The following is a 24,815-nucleotide window of genomic DNA, read 5'->3' as shown; positions in this document are numbered from 1 at the left end:
AACCTAATCTGTTACAAAACAACTTTTCCCAGATAGGATCATCCTTAAATCTACATTAACTTCAGAGATAGCAGTAAAGAAGATAGCCAGTCGACGGCTCTTATACATCTCACGCGTTACCTCTAAGGTATAAGGTCGTACCAATCCGGATATATACTGTCACACACCACGATTACAACCATACAAGCCAAACATAATAATTAGGGTTTAAACATTTTCCAGCTTCAAGTGGCAATCCAAAATAACCAATACGTTTTTCAATTCACAATACAATACAACGGTAAACTGCAGTCTTAAGATTCAAGTACAAATTAAAAGAAATCAGCACTGCTCAGATTTCTCAAACTTCAAGACCTGTCAAGGAAAACAATTAAACGTGGGGTGAGCTAAAGCTCAGTGGTGCCCCAAAAACATGCAATCAATTAAAACAATTAGCACGTATTGATTCGACTGAAGTAAACAAATAGGAAGGCGATAATACCCAAGTGTACCTTAGACTGGTCGAGGGATTCACCCAACGACGTTACGTCCTGAACTTACATTATTATTATTGACTCGTCGAGGGATTCACCCAACGACTTTACGTCTAGCACTTGATTTACTCTTATTGACTCGTCGAGGGATTCACCCAACGACTTTACGTCTAGCACTTGATTTACTATTATTGACTCGTCGAGGGATTCACCCAACGACTTTACGTCTAGCACTTGATTTATTATTATTGACTCGTCGAGGGATTCACCCAACGACTTTACGTCTAGCACTTGATTTACTCTTATTGACTCGTCGAGGGATTCACCCAACGACTTTACGTCTAGCACTTGATTTATTATTATTGACTCGTCGAGGGATTCACCCAACGACTTTACGTCTAGCACTTGATTTACTCTTATTGACTCGTCGAGGGATTCACCCAACGACTTTACGTCTAGCACTTGATTTATTATTATTGACTCGTCGAGGGATTCACCCAACGACTTTACGTCAAGCACTTGGATTCACAAAAAAAATGCTTTACACAAGTCACCACTCGAACGACTAGTGTGGTAAAGTACACACCGCTCACTTCGATGGATCAAAACCAATTTTTGCGATTATCACACTTAAATTCAAGGAAGCACTTAATCATGTAAGAATAGAACAAACAGGGACACTCACCAAGAGTGAAATTCAGATGTCAAATTGGGATTCGAGTTCCACTTCCTCACGATACCCTAAAATAACAAATATTGAAACTATAAGTTTTTACTCCGTTTTTAAGCTTATAGACATTGAGGTATAATTACATACTACTAATTCACTTTCCCTTAGGAAATCAAGAGTCCCTTGGGTTAATACGTGACAAAGTAGAAGGATTGTTTCCTATAGTTTTCATTAAGATACTTTTCCTGAAAAAAATAACTTGTATTACTTTCTTGAAATAAATCGACAAATCTCTTAATATCCACGTTAGGAAGTTACTTTGAACATTTCTTTAAAGCTATGGTTTTTGCAAAATTATTACTAAACTATTTTACCTAAAAATAAGGTTTCTTGCCGAGTAAGTTTCTCAAGCTTTTCACTAAAATTAGTAAAACTCGTATTTTGGAACTTTTCCTATAGTTAACTATCCAAGTGCAAAGCTTAAGGAAAGAAAAGGAGTTAAAATAAGACTTAAAGTTTTCAAAAGCTATAGAACTTATTTACTATAGCTATCAAGGCTAGTTTGAGCTAAAGGAAATTATCGAGTTGGAAAATTTTTAGGCAAAGCACTAGATATGGAGTTTTATAATATAATACTAGCTGGAAAAATATTTTTGATTAATTTGACCACAGTTACTCGAGTTCGCTAAGTCGATACAACTTCCACAGCTCCGATTCCGTTTCGAAATCATAATATGAATCAAAATGTGGTAAAAATCACATAACAAATTACTAGGACTTCGTCAATCATTAGCCTTAAATTTCAACAAGTGCATTTCCGAATAAACTAACATGATCAACCAAGGCTTCATCAATCATTAGCACTTGGTCTCAGCAAACCCAACATAAGCAAGTAAAAGTAAAAGTAAAGCTTCCAAGACATTCCAGCAATTCACTTTCATCACACCGTGGTACTTATAAAGTCATTCAAATGGCCAAGGGCTTCATCAATCATTGGCCCTTGACGACATTAGTTACTTCCAACTACAATTGAATCAAGAATTTGAACCACAAGTAAGATAAAATCTCAATCCAAATTCAAGTTTAGTTTCTCAAAGAAACAGGATATTCATGCAAAACAGTCTACTTTAAACATTCACAGACAGCGATACACATGGAGGAAAAATACGAAATCTCTATAGGTCAAAGGCCTATGATTCTAGTTTCAAATACCACTGACGGCGCCTTAAACGGATTTTCCTACACCAAGATATAAACATTTTATCGAGACTGGTCAGGGACATCCGAAAATCTGGAGTTTCATTTTCCACTAATGAAAAACTCCTTTTTTTTTTTTCTTTTAACACCAACATGTTTTTATTTCAAGCCGTCCATGCATTCCTTATAGATTCCCAAACAACATATTCCAGGCATTTTAACCATTATATTTTCAAGAAAATTTCCAGAATCCAAGTTGATAATTCAACTCAATATTCGGCAATCACAAGAGAATTTCCAGCAATTGTATACTAGCGTTTTTGGTTCCAACTTTATATGTACTAATTGGTTCGTTGCTAAACAAATTGTATATCTTGAAATTTGCATCTCTTATGAAATTCTGAGCCACCATAATCCAAGGAAATAAAATAAATTTCCAGAAACAAATTACAATTTTCCCAACGATATTGAAATTCTGGATCATACCCCTTCGGCTATCACCCAAAATTTCCAGCAACCAATCTACTTTAGTTCGAATTTTTCCTTGGTTTAAGTATGGTATTAGGTACTCAATTCAGCGTTTAAACACTTAGCTAACTAGTTGACATTTTTAACTCAAAAATTGAATTCAATTAGCAACTACAAATTTCCCAAAAATCCAGAAATTCTCCCATGAGCCTCGGTGATCATGCATGAACCACTTTCAAATTTTCCTTTTTATTTTTTTGGTTTAGGCCATCTCATTGCTACATGCACAGCTTAACTGATTAGTTATTGACTAATTAAGCACAGGGATCAATTCAGAGGGTCACATTTAGGCAAGTTAAACTTACATTTTCTGCTCAAGCTCACGGCAACATTACTACATCAAAACAGAATTTCTTATGTTCCTTGGTTCATCATCCGAAAGTTCCAAGTTCCCATGCAAAGCTTTGAACAATTTAATTAGTTAGTGATTAGTTAATTAAACATCACAACAAGCTCAGAATAACAGAGTTTGATCATCTAAGGTAGCATCATTCCAATCAGTCTCGGATGAAGCACTATCGCACATCAGAAAATTTTTGCAGTTTTTGTAACTACCATCCGAAGTCTAATAATCAACATGCAAGATTTTAAGTTAGCTCCAGAACCCTCTAATCAACTCAAACTAGATCAAGAAGTACCTCTGCTAATGCTCCGTTCACGCACGAACAAATCTGGGCAGAATTATTTCCCTAGGCTCGCGACTGGTTTGGGGTTGTCTTGGCTGAGCAGATGGTGGAGCTGTGGTGGTTGTTGCGGCTGGAAAACTGGGTGTAGCTTGCGGATTTCAGCTCTCCTACCTTGCTCCAGCTGCTGATCCGAAAGGGAAATGGTGTTGTGGAGCTGAGGTGAGAAGTTGGATTGTGAAGAAAAGTGGAGGTGGAGCCGCGGTTTTGGCAATGGAGGTAGAGTGCTTGTGCGGTTGTGTGTTGGAGTGGGAAAGAAATGTATTGGCCGAATGTGAGGTGGTGACAGACGGTTATTTCGTGAGGTTGTGAGGGTAATTTTGATCTTTTCACTTGCTCTCCTAATATCCACTCCTAATATCCACTTAAGTCCCTATTTCTAACTTAATCTAATTCCAAAATTTATCCCAAATGTAATTTGAATACTTAATAATATACTAATCTCGCAAAGATTTGATTATCGAGATTTTAACGTCCTAAGTATACTAAGTGTACTTGTAATGGTTTTGTCTAAAATTATCAAATGCAACTTAATACTAAGGTTCCTATTAACTCTTAACATTATTAACGATTAAATTAGCTATCGGAATTCAAAGAGTTTGTTTTTAAGCAATAAAATTACTCTAACTCGAGAAATATTAATTTAGTGTAACAAAACCGAATAATTCAATATTGGGCACAATTATATTATTTTTTTTTTACATAGAAATTATCTTTACACTTTTATTTCAAAACAATTAATTACAATACTAGAATTCAAAAAAGAAATTTAATTCTTAGATCAATGAAATAGTTTACCATCGAAATATGAAGTTAATGTAACAAAACTAAGAAGTTTGGTAGTCTAGCACAATTCTTTTATTTTGCACATAACGTTTATTTCTATGTACTTATTTAAAAACAATGGGACTTAGTGCTAAAATTTATTAAAGAATTAAAATGCAAATAAAATATGCACTGATATTTATATGTATATTTTCAGGGTTCTCACATCCTCCCCTCCTTACAATGAATTTTGTCCTCAAAATTCACACTTTCTTGAGAAACAAATCGGAATACTTTTTCTGTATTTCTTCTTCTTACTCCCAAGTTGCTTCTCCGGAAATCCAAAATTCTAACACTTTTGCTCTGAAATCAAGCTTAGCATGATGATGAGTTAAAAAATTCATTCCTATAATAACATCATAACCTTTTATATCCACTCTGATTAGATCCACTAGTATTTTATGCCCTCCGATCCAGAATTCGCAATTATTATGAGTTAAGCTACTGATTATATTCTTATCACCCATTGGTGTTTGGAATTGAGTTGGTTCGAGAATTTATTTATTTATTTTTTTTTCAACATTATAACAAAGTAGACGTGTAGTCATCAAGTTTCATACACACAATATGAGTCACATTGCACACCAATTTCATACAACTTCAAGAGCCAAACAATTCACGAATACATTCAATATTTTCATACATAACTCAAACTTCAATCTTTATAAACACGAAAGAAAACAATTCAATAATACGCAAATTATTATAACCACATAACTAATAGCTCAACCCCTTAGTTTAGATTCAACTTAACCTTAGTGGATTGTAGATCTACCACGTCTAATATTAAATCGAATAACATGATCATTACTTAAGTACATCAATGACTCTTAAGTATTCTAAATGATCTCAAACATTTCATACATTGGCTTTTCTAATAACCTAACAACTAGTTATCTTTATCCTTTTGGACGTTAGTCCCGAATAGTCCTCCAGTAAAACTTAAGGAACCACAATGTCATCGATAACTCACCTCACATGGCAAATTCGTCAACTTATCTCACCTCAGTTTTAAAGACTCTCCTCAAGGTTTAAAGCTGTTCACAACTGCATAGTTCCTGTCTAAACTACTATTTCACTCAATTCTATGTCTAAACCATTATTTTGGGTAAGAGATGGCATATATTCCATTTACCATTGAATGACTAGTAAAATTATTCATCTTAAGTACAGAATTGGCACTAATCTTCAAGATCTCACTATTGGCTCTTCACTTTTATCTTTCAAAAGCTAAACTTGATACTTTCGGTTCTACTTTTCTGGATTTGATCTCTAATCACATCATAATGCAATATACTAAATTCTTCCAAATTTGCAAATACATCATTGAATGAAATATCTGGTATTCGGGTACAAGAATCCGACAATAGGATAATTTACATCTCAGGCTGGCCAGTCCCAAGAGTAACTTACCTACATTTGAGATTCCTACCCAACATACATATCTAATATCCTCAACTATCGACTTTTGTTTCACACTTAACAAGCCAATCCCCACAGTCCGAGAATCCTTTCCCGGCACGAGCTCGATAAGAGCTCTGATACCACCTGTGACGACCCCACTTCCCCCTAAGGCGAACCAGAGGGTTGGCGGGCCGTCTGCCCAGCTCTCGCCAGGACTCACGCACGCACACTAACCCGGATCCTTCCGAAGAATAACCTAATCTGTTACAAAACAACTTTTCCCAGATAGGATCATCCTTAAATCTACATTAACTTCAGAGATAGCAGTAAAGAAGATAGCCAGTCGACGGCTCTTATACATCTCACGCGTTACCTCTAAGGTATAAGGTCGTACCAATCCGGATATATACTGTCACACACCACGATTACAACCATACAAGCCAAACATAATAATTAGGGTTTAAACATTTTCCAGCTTCAAGTGGCAATCCAAAATAACCAATACGTTTTTCAATTCACAATACAATACAACGGTAAACTGCAGTCTTAAGATTCAAGTACAAATTAAAAGAAATCAGCACTGCTCAGATTTCTCAAACTTCAAGACCTGTCAAGGAAAACAATTAAACGTGGGGTGAGCTAAAGCTCAGTGGTGCCCCAAAAACATGCAATCAATTAAAACAATTAGCACGTATTGATTCGACTGAAGTAAACAAATAGGAAGGCGATAATACCCAAGTGTACCTTAGACTGGTCGAGGGATTCACCCAACGACGTTACGTCCTGAACTTACATTATTATTATTGACTCGTCGAGGGATTCACCCAACGACTTTACGTCTAGCACTTGATTTACTATTATTGACTCGTCGAGGGATTCACCCAACGACTTTACGTCTAGCACTTGATTTATTATTATTGACTCGTCGAGGGATTCACCCAACGACTTTACGTCTAGCACTTGATTTACTCTTATTGACTCGTCGAGGGATTCACCCAACGACTTTACGTCTAGCACTTGATTTACTCTTATTGACTCGTCGAGGGATTCACCCAACGACTTTACGTCTAGCACTTGATTTATTATTATTGACTCGTCGAGGGATTCACCCAACGACTTTACGTCAAGCACTTGGATTCACAAAAAAAATGCTTTACACAAGTCACCACTCGAACGACTAGTGTGGTAAAGTACACACCGCTCACTTCGATGGATCAAAACCAATTTTTGCGATTATCACACTTAAATTCAAGGAAGCACTTAATCATGTAAGAATAGAACAAACAGGGACACTCACCAAGAGTGAAGTTCAGATGTCAAATTGGGATTCGAGTTCCACTTCCTCACGATACCCTAAAATAACAAATATTGAAACTATAAGTTTTTACTCCGTTTTTAAGCTTATAGACATTGAGGTATAATTACATACTACTAATTCACTTTCCCTTAGGAAATCAAGAGTCCCTTGGGTTAATACGTGACAAAGTAGAAGGATTGTTTCCTATAGTTTTCATTAAGATACTTTTCCTGAAAAAAATAACTTGTATTACTTTCTTGAAATAAATCGACAAATCTCTTAATATCCACGTTAGGAAGTTACTTTGAACATTTCTTTAAAGCTATGGTTTTTGCAAAATTATTACTAAACTATTTTACCTAAAAATAAGGTTTCTTGCCGAGTAAGTTTCTCAAGCTTTTCACTAAAATTAGTAAAACTCGTATTTTGGAACTTTTCCTATAGTTAACTATCCAAGTGCAAAGCTTAAGGAAAGAAAAGGAGTTAAAATAAGACTTAAAGTTTTCAAAAGCTATAGAACTTATTTACTATAGCTATCAAGGCTAGTTTGAGCTAAAGGAAATTATCGAGTTGGAAAATTTTTAGGCAAAGCACTAGATATGGAGTTTTATAATATAATACTAGCTGGAAAAATATTTTTGATTAATTTGACCACAGTTACTCGAGTTCGCTAAGTCGATACAACTTCCACAGCTCCGATTCCGTTTCGAAATCATAATATGAATCAAAATGTGGTAAAAATCACATAACAAATTACTAGGACTTCGTCAATCATTAGCCTTAAATTTCAACAAGTGCATTTCCGAATAAACTAACATGATCAACCAAGGCTTCATCAATCATTAGCACTTGGTCTCAGCAAACCCAACATAAGCAAGTAAAAGTAAAAGTAAAGCTTCCAAGACATTCCAGCAATTCACTTTCATCACACCGTGGTACTTATAAAGTCATTCAAATGGCCAAGGGCTTCATCAATCATTGGCCCTTGACGACATTAGTTACTTCCAACTACAATTGAATCAAGAATTTGAACCACAAGTAAGATAAAATCTCAATCCAAATTCAAGTTTAGTTTCTCAAAGAAACAGGATATTCATGCAAAACAGTCTACTTTAAACATTCACAGACAGCGATACACATGGAGGAAAAATACGAAATCTCTATAGGTCAAAGGCCTATGATTCTAGTTTCAAATACCACTGACGGCGCCTTAAACGGATTTTCCTACACCAAGATATAAACATTTTATCGAGACTGGTCAGGGACATCCGAAAATCTGGAGTTTCATTTTCCACTAATGAAAAACTCCTTTTTTTTTTTCTTTTAACACCAACATGTTTTTATTTCAAGCCGTCCATGCATTCCTTATAGATTCCCAAACAACATATTCCAGGCATTTTAACCATTATATTTTCAAGAAAATTTCCAGAATCCAAGTTGATAATTCAACTCAATATTCGGCAATCACAAGAGAATTTCCAGCAATTGTATACTAGCGTTTTTGGTTCCAACTTTATATGTACTAATTGGTTCGTTGCTAAACAAATTGTATATCTTGAAATTTGCATCTCTTATGAAATTCTGAGCCACCATAATCCAAGGAAATAAAATAAATTTCCAGAAACAAATTACAATTTTCCCAACGATATTGAAATTCTGGATCATACCCCTTCGGCTATCACCCAAAATTTCCAGCAACCAATCTACTTTAGTTCGAATTTTTCCTTGGTTTAAGTATGGTATTAGGTACTCAATTCAGCGTTTAAACACTTAGCTAACTAGTTGACATTTTTAACTCAAAAATTGAATTCAATTAGCAACTACAAATTTCCCAAAAATCCAGAAATTCTCCCATGAGCCTCGGTGATCATGCATGAACCACTTTCAAATTTTCCTTTTTATTTTTCTGGTTTAGGCCATCTCATTGCTACATGCACAGCTTAACTGATTAGTTATTGACTAATTAAGCACAGGGATCAATTCAGAGGGTCACATTTAGGCAAGTTAAACTTACATTTTCTGCTCAAGCTCACGGCAACATTACTACATCAAAACAGAATTTCTTATGTTCCTTGGTTCATCATCCGAAAGTTCCAAGTTCCCATGCAAAGCTTTGAACAATTTAATTAGTTAGTGATTAGTTAATTAAACATCACAACAAGCTCAGAATAACAGAGTTTGATCATCTAAGGTAGCATCATTCCAATCAGTCTCGGATGAAGCACTATCGCACATCAGAAAATTTTTGCTGTTTTTGTAACTACCATCCGAAGTCTAATAATCAACATGCAAGATTTTAAGTTAGCTCCAGAACCCTCTAATCAACTCAAACTAGATCAAGAAGTACCTCTGCTAATGCTCCGTTCACGCACGAACAAATCTGGGCAGAATTATTTCCCTAGGCTCGCGACTGGTTTGGGGTTGTCTTGGCTGAGCAGATGGTGGAGCTGTGGTGGTTGTTGCGGCTGGAAAACTGGGTGTAGCTTGCGGATTTCAGCTCTCCTACCTTGCTCCAGCTGCTGATCCGAAAGGGAAATGGTGTTGTGGAGCTGAGGTGAGAAGTTGGATTGTGAAGAAAAGTGGAGGTGGAGCCGCGGTTTTGGCAATGGAGGTAGAGTGCTTGTGCGGTTGTGTGTTGGAGTGGGAAAGAAATGTATTGGCCGAATGTGAGGTGGTGACAGACGGTTATTTCGTGAGGTTGTGAGGGTAATTTTGATCTTTTCACTTGCTCTCCTAATATCCACTCCTAATATCCACTTAAGTCCCTATTTCTAACTTAATCTAATTCCAAAATTTATCCCAAATGTAATTTGAATACTTAATAATATACTAATCTCGCAAAGATTTGATTATCGAGATTTTAACGTCCTAAGTATACTAAGTGTACTTGTAATGGTTTTGTCTAAAATTATCAAATGCAACTTAATACTAAGGTTCCTATTAACTCTTAACATTATTAACGATTAAATTAGCTATCGGAATTCAAAGAGTTTGTTTTTAAGCAATAAAATTACTCTAACTCGAGAAATATTAATTTAGTGTAACAAAACCGAATAATTCAATATTGGGCACAATTATATTATTTTTTTTTTTACATAGAAATTATCTTTACACTTTTATTTCAAAACAATTAATTACAATACTAGAATTCAAAAAAGAAATTTAATTCTTAGATCAATGAAATAGTTTACCATCGAAATATGAAGTTAATGTAACAAAACTAAGAAGTTTGGTAGTCTAGCACAATTCTTTTATTTTGCACATAACGTTTATTTCTATGTACTTATTTAAAAACAATGGGACTTAGTGCTAAAATTTATTAAAGAATTAAAATGCAAATAAAATATGCACTGATATTTATATGTATATTTTCAGGGTTCTCACAGTTGCTTTGGACAAAATGTTTAAAAAGGAAAGAAGAGCTAGAAGACAGTTTTACCTTGGGAAATTTCCTGAACTTTGATGGTTTAGTTAACTACCTTCCCGTGTGAATTTTCAAATGAAATTTGATAGAAGAGTAATCCTCATATGGAGGTTTAATTGTACAAAATTTGGTAATATTCTAAGACCATTTTGATATGCAAATGATGTCACAAAATTCGCTCATCGAATCTGGAAAACTTTTCGTTTTCTCTTAGCCAAATGGTCAAATCTGATTTGGAGAGTTTTATTTCTAGAATTTGGATGTCAATGGTCTTTAAATTGCTCAGTGGATGTTTATGAACTCTTGGTTTCAATAATGGAGAGATTTGGAACTGATTTCATGGTACAAAAAGTTTGTAAACGAAAGAAAAGTGAGAAGGTAGTTTAGCCTTGAAACTCTTCATAAACTTTGGTTGTTTTAATGACTACCTTACCGTGAGAGTTTTTGTACGAAACTTAGTAGAAATGTTGTTCACACATGGAAGATTTAGTGTACCAAGTTTGATGTATTTCTAATGCCAACTTGATGACCAAATGATATTTCAAATCTAGTTTTAAACCTGGAAAATAGCCCAACAGTCTTAACTTTTTCAGCAACTTTGAGGTACTATATCTTGGTGCTCGAAACTCCGTTTCTCGTTCCGCTTGTTTTGTTATACTCTTGGATTGCAACACTAATTGATTTCCAAATTTCAAAGGTTAGTTCAAAACAAGTGAATTTTTCCGAATTTCTAAAGTTGGCCAAAAACCAACTTAAATCTGTCTTGGTAATTCAAGTTACCAACTTTGAGCCAAAATTTGAGTGCCTTTCACTTACATTCGTGGAAAAGTGTCTTCTAAGAACTTTTAGTACTTTGAAAGAGGATTCCAACAGTACCAAGTTTTCCAATTTTGGACTTGTGGAGAGTGAAATATGATTTTTCAAATATTGCTTGTTAAATCTGGAATTTTCTAACTTAAAGGAAACTAAGGGTTTCAAACCCTCCATTTTCCTTCAATATCATTTGATCGTTTTACATTTGATTTCAAAGATGGAAATCAGATTTGTCTTGTATTTTAAAACCCACTTTTGAACCTCGAGTTACACGAACTCTTAGACTCGTCTCTGCGTTAATTTCTTAGATTGTACTAGTGTACAATTTTCCTCGATAATTAGAATGATTTTGAGTGGTAGTTGATTATTGTTTGCTCAGGCACTCGAGGGAATCTCCCAGAGGAACTCGGAGCGGACACCTAAAACGCTTGTTTGAGAACTACTCGCTTGTTTTGACTAGGTGAGTGTTCCATATAGGAATACGTAATTGGAATAAGTCTATGACATGCTTAACCCATGGTCATTAAGTATTTACCACACTCATGCACATTTGAATAATGTATACTTGAATTACTCGACATGAAACACCTGAAGTAGGTATATTTGAACTATTCGATATGAAATGCTTAAAGAGCATACTTATGTGATTACTTGAAATACTAGATATGAAATGTTTGGAGAGCATATTTACATGATGTGTTTAAATGATTAATTATGCTATGGAAGCATAAGTCGGTTGGAGTAAATCTCCTCGACTCTTACGTGGTGAAAGTGAAAAACGGCCAATGGCGGCCTATTGAAATGACATATGTCTACCAATTAACCGTAATTACTACCGTTAACCGTTTACCGTTTACCGTTAACCGTGTTTACTTACCGTTTTCTAATCTATTTGGTTACTTGCTTACTTGGTTATCTGCTTACGTGATCACCAACTTACTTGGTTACTTGACCACCTGATTACTTGATTATCATGAATCACATGTTATATGAAGCTGTCCATCATTATTAGGCGAGTGTGTACTTTACCTAACTCGACCTACTCAAATGATGAATTTTACCTTTTGTCGAATTACTTGGTTACCTGTGCATGTTGTAAGCTCTAAGCTGAACTTGGGCCCTGCCCTTGGTTACTGACCTACTCGAGCCAGGACTGGGCTCGGTCGGGTAGGTTGGAACCCTGGGCCACCGTTTCGGTATACTCGAGTATTACCACTGGAGGGATAAGGCGATGGCCAGACCGTACCGTGGGGATCAGAAGTCATAAGGTGCAGATGACCGACAGAGTTCCACTGGAACACCGTATCCTACCGTATATGTTACCTTGTATCATGATAATTGTTTCATGCTAAAATGCCAACATGAAATCCTGAACTATGCCTGTGATATGCTCCATACCTGTTACCTGACCAATGTACTTATATCATGATACCTGTCTCATGATAAATGTCTCAAATTACTCGTACAATGATTATCACCTCATGATAACATGCCATTGTGTAACCTTGAACCATGCATATGATATACCCAATTTACTTGATTTATTTGAACTGTTAGAGTGTCTTGGAACCTCACTGGGCTATGTAGCTCATCCCACGTTGTGGTTTTCTTTTACAGGGTTCGAGACCAAGGGTGCTCGTGAGTAGTACTAGATTGTTTTCTTTTGAAAACTTTAAGTTATATTATAACGGATGGCTATTGTACCCTTTTCCGTTGGGTTGTATTTAAGCTTGGAAGCTGCATAATTGTAAGTGTGAGATATTTGGAGTACTTTAATTATGCATTGAGGTTACTTAAAGTATTTCAAACTTTTGAATGATGGATTGTAGTGAGTCCTGGCGAGAGCTGGGCAGGCGTCCCGCGGATACCCTTTGGTTCGCCTTAGGGAGAAGTGGGGGCGTTACACTAGAAGCATCAGTCAAGATGTTGGAAGCCCAACTACGGACCTCCTCTCCCAACCTAGTGAGTCGAATCCTAGTACTCTGGAGCTTCTCATACATAACTGCAGATGTGGCTACCTCGCCCTCTAGGACCTCCTCGAACTCCACAATCCTCTCTCCCTGAGTGCTAACCATTTGTCTAAACTCGTCCACCTCTGCCTGTAAATCCCGGTTAAGATCCACCAATTGACGACGCTTGTCGTCCAAGGCTAGTACAAGATGGTTCGGGTAGGCAAAGGTTATCCAACACGCGCACTAAGGGCGCCTACTAGCAGGGGAGTAACGCACACGAGCTCCCCCACCAAGAGCTCGATAGTATATAGACCTAAGAGACTCTACATAACCATTGGCATGGCCATTCCCGTTAGCTGCCGGAACTTCATTTCCGTTTTCCATCCCTGCAAATAATAGCACTTTTCGGATTAGAAATTTAATCACTACCTAGTTCAGAAGTCATTTATGCATGCCTAATCCGATCACTAGTATGCCCCAAGTACCACTTAAGGTATAACTTAACTATCCGGTCTCAGGTCTTAAGGGTAGAGTATCTAATATGTCTCCTATATAGATCTCTAACCTAGCACTCTGATACCAACTGTAACGCCCTCATTTCTCCCTAAGGCGAACCAAAGGGTATCCGCGGGATGCCTGCCCAATTCTCACCAGGACTCAAGCAATCACCATTCAAGCTTATAGCGGTGCTAGAAATCAACAACTAGAAAAAAAGATACATACAATTAATGCGGAAGCGTTCAAGTTTAACGAGATATAACAATCATCCAATCCTTACATCAGGTTTCCATAATACAATCCAAAATATACAATATCTCAAAAATCTAGACAAAAGAGTTGGAACCCTATTACAAGAGTACACAAAAGAGAAATTCCTCCGAATCTCACTCTAAGCCTAAATCCTGTTAATCAAAACAAATCTATAGGGTGAGCAAAATGCTTGTGAGGCCAAGAACACACATGCAAGCACATTGTTCAAGTAACAACCCCAATTTAACAAGTAAAGCAACAATATTACAATAAATAACAATCCGAACGGAAAAGTAAACAGAAACAATTCAAAGATATCGGAGCTCTCAGGAGTGTGAGGACTTGCAAATTCCTTATATTTTTTCTTTAAAATTCCCTTTTATTTGGAAATTATCACTTTATAATAGCCCTACTACCCAATCACCCCACAATAAGTGCAAATAAACATAGAATCAAGGGTTTTTCCTTTCGTTTTCAAGTTATCGTAACTTAGGATTTTTACGCCTTTTCGTAGTGTAATTATTTGGTACGGAGTGTGTATCATATTTAGTGGTTTAGAGTGAGTTTTAGATGATATTAAATGTGTGATTAGAAGTGATAATAATAAGTTAGTGAATTTTAACTTCAAACCTTAATATACGCGATTGAGGAAAAACGGTTGGAACCGACGGGTACCATTTGTTATCGAGTGAGTGCGCCACTTGAACACTACTTTATTGCCTTAATCTTCTCATTTTGTTTCAGCTAATTAACTCTCAGAATATGTCTTAGATCAGCCACAATTTTTGACCAAAAGAAATGAGGTAAGTCAAGAAAAGCCAAGTGTCACAAACCCATTGGAAGTTGGACTTGACCAAGTCTTACTTAACTTTATTAAACCAACAATTGATCCAAATCATTTTCATTTTACCTTCTAGTGGCCGGCTGTTTTGAGGGGATAAAGTAACAGAGAAAAACAAAAAAACAAAAGCAAGGAAGAAAGGTTGGATGTTGGACCTTTGACCAAGACTAGTTTAGCTTGATTTTGTACTTGTATGACTTTGAGTCTATTGAACAGCTATTGAAATGAAATCATTTTGTGTATGCCTTTGGGACTGATTGAGGAAAAAAATGAAGCCATAAATGGCTGGAAAATAGGTAAATACAAAAATTTACGGTCGAGGACTAGGTAGATACACTTGCGACTTGAGTAAGGCTTGAGAGTGAATACCATTTGAACCATCTAGGATATTTGTGCCTTCTTTTCTCACAGTATATAAGTTAGATTTCGGCCGAACCTTGTACCCTTGGAAAAATAAAATTTACGACTAATAAAAAAATACGTTTTCTTTGTTTTTTCGACTCAAATGGAGATTTCAAAGTTTTACAAGCGAGTATAAGTTTTACAAATATTTTACTCATGTCCTTTAGTTTAAATGTACTCTTTTCACTTCCAAAACTATACTTATCCTTTGTACTAATAGTTACTCAGATTTTCTTTGATTCACCTAAACTTTGGATGATTTAACCGTAATATTTTTCCTTGGTTATTATTAGGATTCCTTGGTGATTGAGAGTATTATCCGGAAGGATACTTTGGACGTTATTTTGCTTAAATAGGTGAGTGTTCTTTGTACGTTATGTTTTCAATGATTATGTGGATTGTTGTGACTATGTGACTATTTGTGAATATTTGATTAAATGTTAAATATTTTCTGTAGACACCAAATTTGGAATAATTTTATGTAGCATCTATTTCATGATTGTCATTTTAGATTGCTTGCATTTTAGTTCGTTATTGTGTGTTTTGCACTTTTAGTTGTTATGATATTTTAGTTTTATTCATTTTCGCCCTTTTAGTTGACCTATTTCATTTGCTATTTATTCTTATTTATTTTTAGCTTTAGTTTTTAGTTTTAGCTTTTAAGTTTAAGATTAGCATAGAAGTTTTTAGAAAAAGAAAAGGAAAACATCAAAAAACATGTTTTAGTCATTTTTGCTTTTATTCAATGCTTTCTTGAAAGAAAAAAAAAGAGGAAAAAGAAGAGAAATTCAAAAAAATAGGTTTTAGTTGGCTTGGAAAAATGGAAAGAAAGAAAAAGGCTACGGAGGTTTTAGGTTGGCAGCTGAGAAACAAGAACCGAGTGTTCGTGAGGAGCAAAGGCGGAGGAGAGAAAGGGCTACGGGTAAGGAGAGAAAAAGGGCTTCGGTGAAGAAAACAAAGCATAGGAAAACTGCAAATTGAAGGAACCAGAAACGAATCGCAGATTTTCCTTGGCTCCCGAATTCACCATCGTCACCGACACAGCTGGGTAAGCTATTTGTCTGCCTTCAAATTCCAGTGTTAACTACGGATGACTGAAGTTCTTGGCTGTGTTTTTAGAGCAATTTATTTGGTGGAATTCCTATGTTGTTTCTGAAAAATTGCTGCTTTGTGTGTCGCTTGAGTTGCCTTGAATTTTTCAAATCATGTTGCTGCTAAAACATAAAGCCATCTCTGCCTGCTTTCCTTTGCATTTCATTTGACCATCTTTGGGTTTATGCCTGGGTTCTGTCGTGCGGAAAAGATGAAATCCTATGTTTGTTGGGGCTGATAAACCCGTAGGTTGGGCCTGGGTTTGGGAGAATAGAAGTGCCGGGTTCATTACATGAACTTTTTCTTTATGCACGCCTGTTTTGTGTCCTGTCTTCGTTATTTCATCTCTGGTTCTGTGTGGAGACCCGTTGGGTAACTTGTTTTGGCCTTTCAAGTACATGAAACAAAAGGAGTTTTCGCTGTTTTCTTGCATTTCTTTGCACATTTTGCTCCAGAATTTCTGTTTGACAAACACTAGTTGACTGAGTTGATGTTGGTGAATCATGTTAGAAGATTAGGATGGTGTCACTTGTTTAGAATCGCAAGTTATGTTTCTGTTTGACACAAGTTGCAGAAACCTACGCATGATTTCTTCTACAATGAGCTTAAAGCTCTTGGTCCTGTTGCAGCAACATGGGTCAAATGTTTGCTGTTTTCTTTTTCCGCTGGTCTAAATTTTGGAGTTTACGATTTCATTTGGATTTTTGGCTAAGTGCATCTTGGACATGTCGGCTGCAAGTTACATTTTCTCTGTTGAGAATTGCATCTCCTGCCATAGTAGTGAACCAAATCTGGAAAATTGCAGCAAGCTTTGATTGCAGAATGTTTCTTTGTTGCTTTGCATGAACTCCTTTATGAATTAACAATAGTTTTCCTTCTATGACTTTGTTTGCTTGGATTATGGTAGTTGTGCAGTTGTTAGTTAGTTCAAAGCTAGGAAGATTGATTAAGAATTTGTCTAATCTATTCTTGGTTGCCGAGACTTCAAAGTTTAGGAAGCAAAATTGAAAAAGCTTGCTGCACTCTATCTTCTTTTGCTGTTTTGGTCTTCATTCCACCCTTGATGATCAGCTCCCTTTCTTGATTCAATCATATAATGAAGCTGCATGTTAGTGGATGATGGATAGGTAGGATTTTGGTGTTGAATAAATCTGGTTTGCACGATTGAAATGGAAAGAAAAGCTGCGGCTGGAAAAATCTGCTGAATGCATGAGCTACCTTCTGTCTTTGCATCAGTTTTCTTCTATATTTGAGTTTGTTTGAATTCTGAATGTGTGTGTTATGATGTTTAGATTAACTTTGGATGTTGTTTGAAAGGATTTTGATCAAGTTAGTGTTAAGGTTGACATATGTTTGCCGAAAATGGAAGCTGCACTAATGGTTTGGCTGCAGAAAGCTTTGGCCGAAATGCTTGATTGCAGAATGCATTGTTTACGTTTGTTGCATGAATCTGCATGGAAAGTGTTTCCAAAAATTGCTCTTTAACCCCCCCAAGTCCCCTCTTGACTCACTATGACCCAAGTAATTGGAACATTTAATCAATTTGATCCTTCTAAGTTTCTCTTTGTGCCACAAAAGACCAAGCATGTTTTAGTATCTTGTAATTAAGTCCTAAAATCATTACAACTTCAATCATTGTTGGGCTCTTCCTTTATTTTTGGAATCTTTGAAGTGCTTAAACGATTTATTTGGACTTGAATGTTTGAGTAATGCTTGTTTTGGATCTTTAGTAGATGCTATATTTGGAAATTGAACGGGTTATTCCGTTTTCTTGGTCTTTAAGCATTTTTTGAGCTCATTCAAATTGTAATTAGGAGAGATTTGGTGACTTTGTTATACTTTACTATTTGAGGTACCTTGACCTTTTTATTATTTTGAAGCCATTTTTCTTTCATTTGGACACCATTCCAAGGGGGCGGTATAATCTCTTTTATCTTTTTTTGTTTCTCTTATGTGACTCAACGTGCTAAGTGAATGGCATGTCTACTTTGCTTTCCTAGCTTTTCTTTAATGCCTTTTACTTATGTCATTTACTTTTTATTTTCATTAAGTTATTCTTATAGTGGGGTATGTGTACACCTCTTGGCTTGTAATAGATAGGGCGTAGCAAGTAATTTGGTCCATTTTCCCTTTCCCTTTTGTTTTAGTTAGCAAATGTAATGGTTGCATGCCTATGTGTTATATGTTAAATGCTTTATTAGGATTTTGCATCTAGTCAAGCATGCTAAGTGTTATGTGCTACGTGTTTATAAGTGATTCGCATGTCTACTCGCTTTTTTAGTAGTATAGATGAATGGAATGGATGAATGTACGTCACCACACTAGTCCAACGCTAGTTGTGGCTTCTTTTATCGTTTCCACTAGTCCAACGCTAGTCGGAATTCATAGAATGGGCTAGTCCAATGCTAGACCCAATAGGTTCTTTTTTCCTTTTTTCATTAAGTGCATGATCACCACATATCACGCATTTTTCCTTAGTTTGTCATTTGGTATGTTCCTCAAACCCCTTCCCCTTCATTTTAGGACTTGCATCTCATGCTAGTTAGGGTTCATTTGCGTGAAAATCCCTTCCGATAAGGGAAACGAGCGAGTGTGGCTACTCGATAGCCTTAGCACGCTAGTTTCGCCTTCTAATCAAAGGGAAAATCGAAGTCGAAAAGTTAGGAGTCAACCCCCGTACCCGACTTGTTGCATTCCTCTAGGGTCATACTTTCATTTTTATCACCTACATACTATTTTAACCACATTTTTTCACATTTCTTAAACCATACTTTCTCACTACATTTTTCTCATCACGTGCTCAATTTCACCTCACAAATGGAATTCCACCTTACCTTATATATCTATTATTCTATTTTTACACACTTGCACACAAAAAACATTTGAATTTTATACAATTTCACACATGCACCTTTTTATACATTCGCACACTTGCACTTACATTTCTTGCATCTTTCATACACTTTCACACTTGCACACTTAAATTTGAACTCTCATTTGCATTAATCGACCTCTATGAGGTTTTCCTTTGTTGGCCGCCACAATTCATGTGGTTTGGGACCAAAAGCCTCACAAGAGACATCGTAGAATTTAGGATTGCATTTTCCTTTCCGTTTTGCATTCATATAGTCATATCCAACGTGCAATACATACATTGGGTAGAAAATTAGGAAAGGTAAGGTTAAGTCGCGCAACTAGCCTTGGCTAGGTCAAAGGGGTGCCTTGGATTCTATCCTTGCCTTCCCCTTTGTCAAACGTGACTCCCGAACCTTTTTCTTTGGCTTACGTGGATTAGGAGTCGTTTTTAAAAGGGTTTTACTACTTTGTCTTTAAAAAATTATTTTTTAGGTGACTTGGTACACCTTAATCATTACCAAGTGGCGACTCCAATTTCTCATTCAAAAACCCTTTTAAAAACTATTTTTTGGGTCAAATCGTCGCTTTTTCCCAAGTCCCATTGAGACCCATGTCTTTTCAACTCACAAAAATCATTCTCCAATCACAATTGAATCAAAAACATCTTTCTCAAACCATTTTATTTATTTATCAAAAAATGGGGCGCGACAGTTGGCGACTCCACTGGGGATTTCCTAAGTGGGTCCAAGCATTTTGACTTAACCATTCGTTTCCTTTTTCTACCCTTTCTATGCATGGCATGTGGACATTAGGATTGCATTTTTCATTTTTTAGGACCTTTTGTCTTATATACGTAATCAAACCAATCCCTCGACTCGCGAATGTATGTTTGAATGAATGTTTATTTGTTATCTCGCGCTTGCATTGCATTTTGGGAGGTATGGGTCACCCTAGAGCCTCGCGTTGGTTCTTGACCCTTCCCCTCCAAACGAGCACTAGCATACGAGCATACGCTTTACTTCTCTTATCCCTTTTATTTTTCTTTAGTGGCTTGTCACGCCACTCCACCCTATTAGGATTAGGTGACTCACTTGGACATGTGATCACGACACGATGTGTGTGTAGCATGTTCCAATGGGTCACTCAATCTTCCGCTTAAAGCTATTGGTTGATAGCCTTTAGCTTTTGGTCGAAGATTGAGGTTTTGATAGATTCACTCAAACACGTAGCCGTGACACGATGTGTGCGTAGCGGTGTTTGGGGAATCGCTCGAGCCACCGACGAAGAACTTTGGGATTGATGACCCTTGGTTTCTAAGTCTGAAGGCTCGGGGGCCTATGACCTATCGAGTCTAGATGCATTAGTAAGCCAAGCCTCATGCATCCATATTAGAATTGCCTAGGGTAGAGTCAGCCTTATCCTGAACTAGGGACACTATTCACGAGGGGAGGGGTCCAACCCTTTTCTCCCTTTTTATTGCTTTATTTCTTTGTATTGATTTTGTTGTTACAATGTGTTATGTGTTTATCTGGCTGAACTAACCTTTCTTGGTTTTATGTCCCCATTGCATTCACAAACCCTAGCAAATAAGAGGTCTGGCATGACCTTCTTTTAGAACCTACCCTTGTAGATAGGTTATTGCACGTTTAAAGATTTTGGTATATTGCATTCATAGATTAATAATTGCATAGCGTTCTAAGCCTACCTTGGCGTATAAAAGGTCCTTTTAGGTCATGATTTCATTTCAAATTGCATGTTTTATCGCTTTAATAACTGGCATCATGCATAAACCCTAGAAGGGAATGCCATTTAGGGGATCCCGTGTTAGGGGATAAGCCACCTTGTGTTTCGGATACTTAATCCAACGAGACTTGCACGTTTACATTTTGTACCATCCAAAGGGGTAGTGCACAAGGTAAGGTAGGATCCAATCATTTTCATAGAGTGATTTTTGGAATATGAACGTCTAATAATCACTTTTTGACCATTTTATCAAAGTTGGTAAAAATCCCTTGCGTGAAGGACATTAATTTGAAGAAATTCACAAATGATTCCTTCTATTGAGACGATAAATAAATTGAGGCCAAATCGTGATTTTAGAAGGCTCATAGACTATTTTTTTGAAGCCACCAATGGCCGGACGATTCAATCGATCCATTTTTGTCAATTCATAATCAATTTTGAATAAACCATTCATTTGACTAATTTACCCTTTTTAGGGTCATTCGGTCAATTTTTGAATAAATCATCAATTCATTTGACCAATTTACCCTTTTTAGGGTCATTTGACCAATTTACCCTTTTTAGGGTCACCTGGTCGATTTTGAATAAATCGTCAATTCATTTGACCAATTTACCCTTTTTAGGGTCATTCGGCCAATTTTTGAATAAATCACTAATTCAATTTCATTCATTTGATCAATTTACCCTTTTAAGGCAATCTGGTCAATTTTTCGATTTCATTCAATTCATCCGACCAATTTCATTTTTTTAGGATAATCTGGTCCATTTTGAATAAAATTCTCAATTTCATTCGATCAAATTCCTCTTTTAAGAGGATGCGGTCAATTTTGAGTAAATTTTTAAAATTTCACCGAATTCATTTGACCCGTTTCCCTTTTTAGGGTAATTCGATCGATTTAAATAAATGGTCAATTTTATTTGACCAATTAGGGTTTCAAGGTCGGATTTCGAATTGAGAAACCTAATCAATTTTGAGAAAAACATCCATTGCATCCAGCTATTTGATCAGTTGGAATTTTGATCCGCGTTTCATTGAGAAAATTTGTCAGCAAATTCCAATCTCTTCGATAGGAAGTTCGTCAAGGTCAAACATGTGCGTTTTTGCAAAATCTTGTATCGATCAAAAGTGATCAATCCTTTCGAACGTTGACCTCATTTTTAACAAATGACTCTTGCTATTCCAATTGATCGAATTTTTCAAAATTGTTTTTCAGTCAAGGAGTTGATCAGATCCATCAGGTATTGTATAGTGCCTACTCTAGCGGATTGCATTTTCATGCTAGGCCTACCCTTGGCACAAAAAGGGTTCCCCCATAGGACATGCATCCGAATTTCTTGGATATCTACTAACTCTTGCCTTTTTCTCTTTCTTTTCTTTATTTTTATTGTAATAACTAAGCAAGGGTTAAATCTAAAGGCAATCATTTCAAAAATTCTCAGGTAATATTTAAACATAGCTTCTCGTCGAAGCCCTATCATAACACGATCCCGTAGTCAAGCTCAGAGGAGTCGTGTAAACATGAGTTCACAACCGGAACAAGCAGATAGGTCTACTACTACCGCTCAACCCGAGACTGCAAGTTTGGGGGTTCAGTTGACTGAGATGCTTACTAAGTTTGATGAAATAGCATCTGAAATGGCAGCGCAAAAGAAGTTAATCGACGAGCTCGTTAGTAGCGGAGTGCAGCCCGAACTGGCGCCCATCAAACAATCGGAATCTGAACCATTTGTCATCCCTCCGACTCAAGCCACTGTTGCTCCATCTTTCCCTATTCCAACCGAAGGAACTTTCACGTACCCCACCATACATTTGCCATACACTTACCCTCCTGATCCTTCATTTTTCCCCGCTTACTTGCAAGGTCCACAACCCCAACTTACTTCAAACATACCACCAGAGCTACATACTTTCTATCACACTGCTGCTGAGCCATTCCTACCTGACCATATCGTTCAAACCAAGCCAGAAATGGGGGAATCTTCCGCTCCCATTGATATAAAGCTGCTCAAACGCCTGGACCGTTTTGATGAGTTTATGAGGAGGAGTCAGGGTTTGAACAAACAAGGAGTGCTGGACTATGATGAACTTTGCCTTTTCCCGAATGTGCAATTGCCTGAGGGGTTCAAAACTCCAAAATTCAACAAGTATGATGGAACGGGCAATCCCAAGACACACCTCCGATTGTTCGCCAATAAGTTGGGTAGGCCAACAGATGATGAAAATCTGCCTTTGAGGCTATTCCCAGAAAGTCTGGAGGGGGATGCACTCGACTGGTATTCCAAGTTGAAACCCGAAGAAACGAAGACCTGGCTTGACTTGTCCAACGCTTTTGTAAAGCAGTACGAGTATAATTGCGAGCTGGCTCCAACACGAACCACGTTGGAAGGGACAAAGAGGAAGCCATCTGAAGATCACAAGACTTATGCCAAGAGGTGGAGGAAAATAGCTGCAAAAGTCGAGCCACCAATGATTGAGGACGAAATCATACGCGCTTTCATTAAGGCACATGATCCGCCGTACTTTGAAGAAATTTTCCGCATGACTGGATGCTCATTTGCTACAATTGTTAACAAGCTTGAGGAATTTGATGATTTCGTGAAAGCGGGAAAGATTGTTAATGTGTCTGCCCTCAAATCACAGTTGGATGCTTTGCAAAGCCAAGGTAGTAATGGGGGGAAGCAACAATTCCAAAAGAAAGAGGGGGAAACTGCTTTTATCTGGAATCGAAACCCTGTTCCAATTCCCAGACCTCGACAATACCCTACCTACTCCAACCCTTACCCTTACTATTCAAACCCTCAGCCTGTTTATCACATTAATACCCCTCATCCTCGACCTCGACCAAATTACCCAAACACACCTACAACACCATTTCATATTTCTCCACATAGTTTTCAAACTAGACCTCGCTCTCCTTATCATCCAAGACCCACATTACCCGTCAACCATAATCACAACTATCAACAAACTGCTGGCACCCAAGACCCGGCTCGATATAGAACTTTTACCAATTTAGGCCGGCCCTTGGATCAACTATATGAGCAGCTCAAGGCCGCAGGGAAAATTGGTACAATACCTCCTAAAGCCTATGCTAAAGGATTTCCTCCTGACTATAATCCTCAATCTTTTTGTGCCTATCATTCGGGAGCACCTGGCCACCCAACTACTGATTGTAGAGCACTTAGACAGAAAGTCCAAGAAATGATCGAGGCCGGGGAAATATTGATTAGAAGAAGTACAGAACAAGGACCGAACATAAGTACAAACCCCTTTCCCAAACACAGTGACACCTTTGAAGCATCCACCTCCAATGACGAAATTTGAAAATCTTGAAGGAGCTCCGCACAATTTGGATGGCTGATTATCCTCCATCTCAAAGGGAATTTCGATGAATCTAAGGGTTTGTCATTTACTAAAATTCACGAAAACTTTTTCTTGCATATGTGAATAGCTTAACGAAAGCATCTTTTGCAATTGAGTTTTGTCTTGTTTCTGCTTTGATTTGAAGTTTCATGAAATGCACAATTTGTTTTATTTGTTTATTTGATTATTTTCCTGAATTTTTGTTAATTCTTTGAGATGGCCAAAGATGAAATTATTTGATCCTTCGATATTACTGTTCTGGAATCTGATGTAGCCCTTCATTGAAAATCCCTTCATTAAAAATCCTTTCGTTGAAAATCCCTTCCTTGGGAGAGCCTTCATTGAGAAAACCATTGAAAACCCCTCCATTAAAAAATCCATTCATTGAGAAATCTCTTCTTTGAGAGACCCCTTCATGGAGAAAGCCTTCATAAAAAGAAAAAGCCTTCATTGAGAAATTCCTTCATTGAGAAAATCCCTTTCCTGCCAGGTTGTAAGCTG

The 24,815-nt window shown here is 36.9% G+C and overlaps 2 long non-coding RNA genes across 2 annotated transcripts; both read right to left on the bottom strand.

Moving 5' to 3' along the window:
* Positions 1 to 172: 172 nt before the first annotated feature.
* LOC113713373 (uncharacterized) lies at positions 173 to 4,167 on the bottom strand. The gene is made up of 2 exons (XR_011822876.1): positions 3,507 to 4,167; positions 173 to 354 (listed from the first exon to the last, which is right to left on the bottom strand). It is a non-coding gene; the product is annotated as an uncharacterized lncRNA (long non-coding RNA).
* A 2,060-nt stretch (positions 4,168 to 6,227) lies between these two features.
* Positions 6,228 to 10,075, bottom strand: LOC140016650 (uncharacterized). Its single transcript, XR_011822857.1, has 3 exons — positions 9,425 to 10,075; positions 7,078 to 7,133; positions 6,228 to 6,387 (listed from the first exon to the last, which is right to left on the bottom strand). It is a non-coding gene; the product is annotated as an uncharacterized lncRNA (long non-coding RNA).
* Positions 10,076 to 24,815: the final 14,740 nt, after the last annotated feature.

The sequence above is a fragment of the Coffea arabica genome, chromosome 11c, assembly GCF_036785885.1.
Source record: "Coffea arabica cultivar ET-39 chromosome 11c, Coffea Arabica ET-39 HiFi, whole genome shotgun sequence".
In the NCBI taxonomy this organism is placed as follows: Eukaryota; Viridiplantae; Streptophyta; class Magnoliopsida; order Gentianales; family Rubiaceae; genus Coffea; species Coffea arabica.
This window is presented reverse-complemented; position numbering and strand designations above follow the sequence as displayed.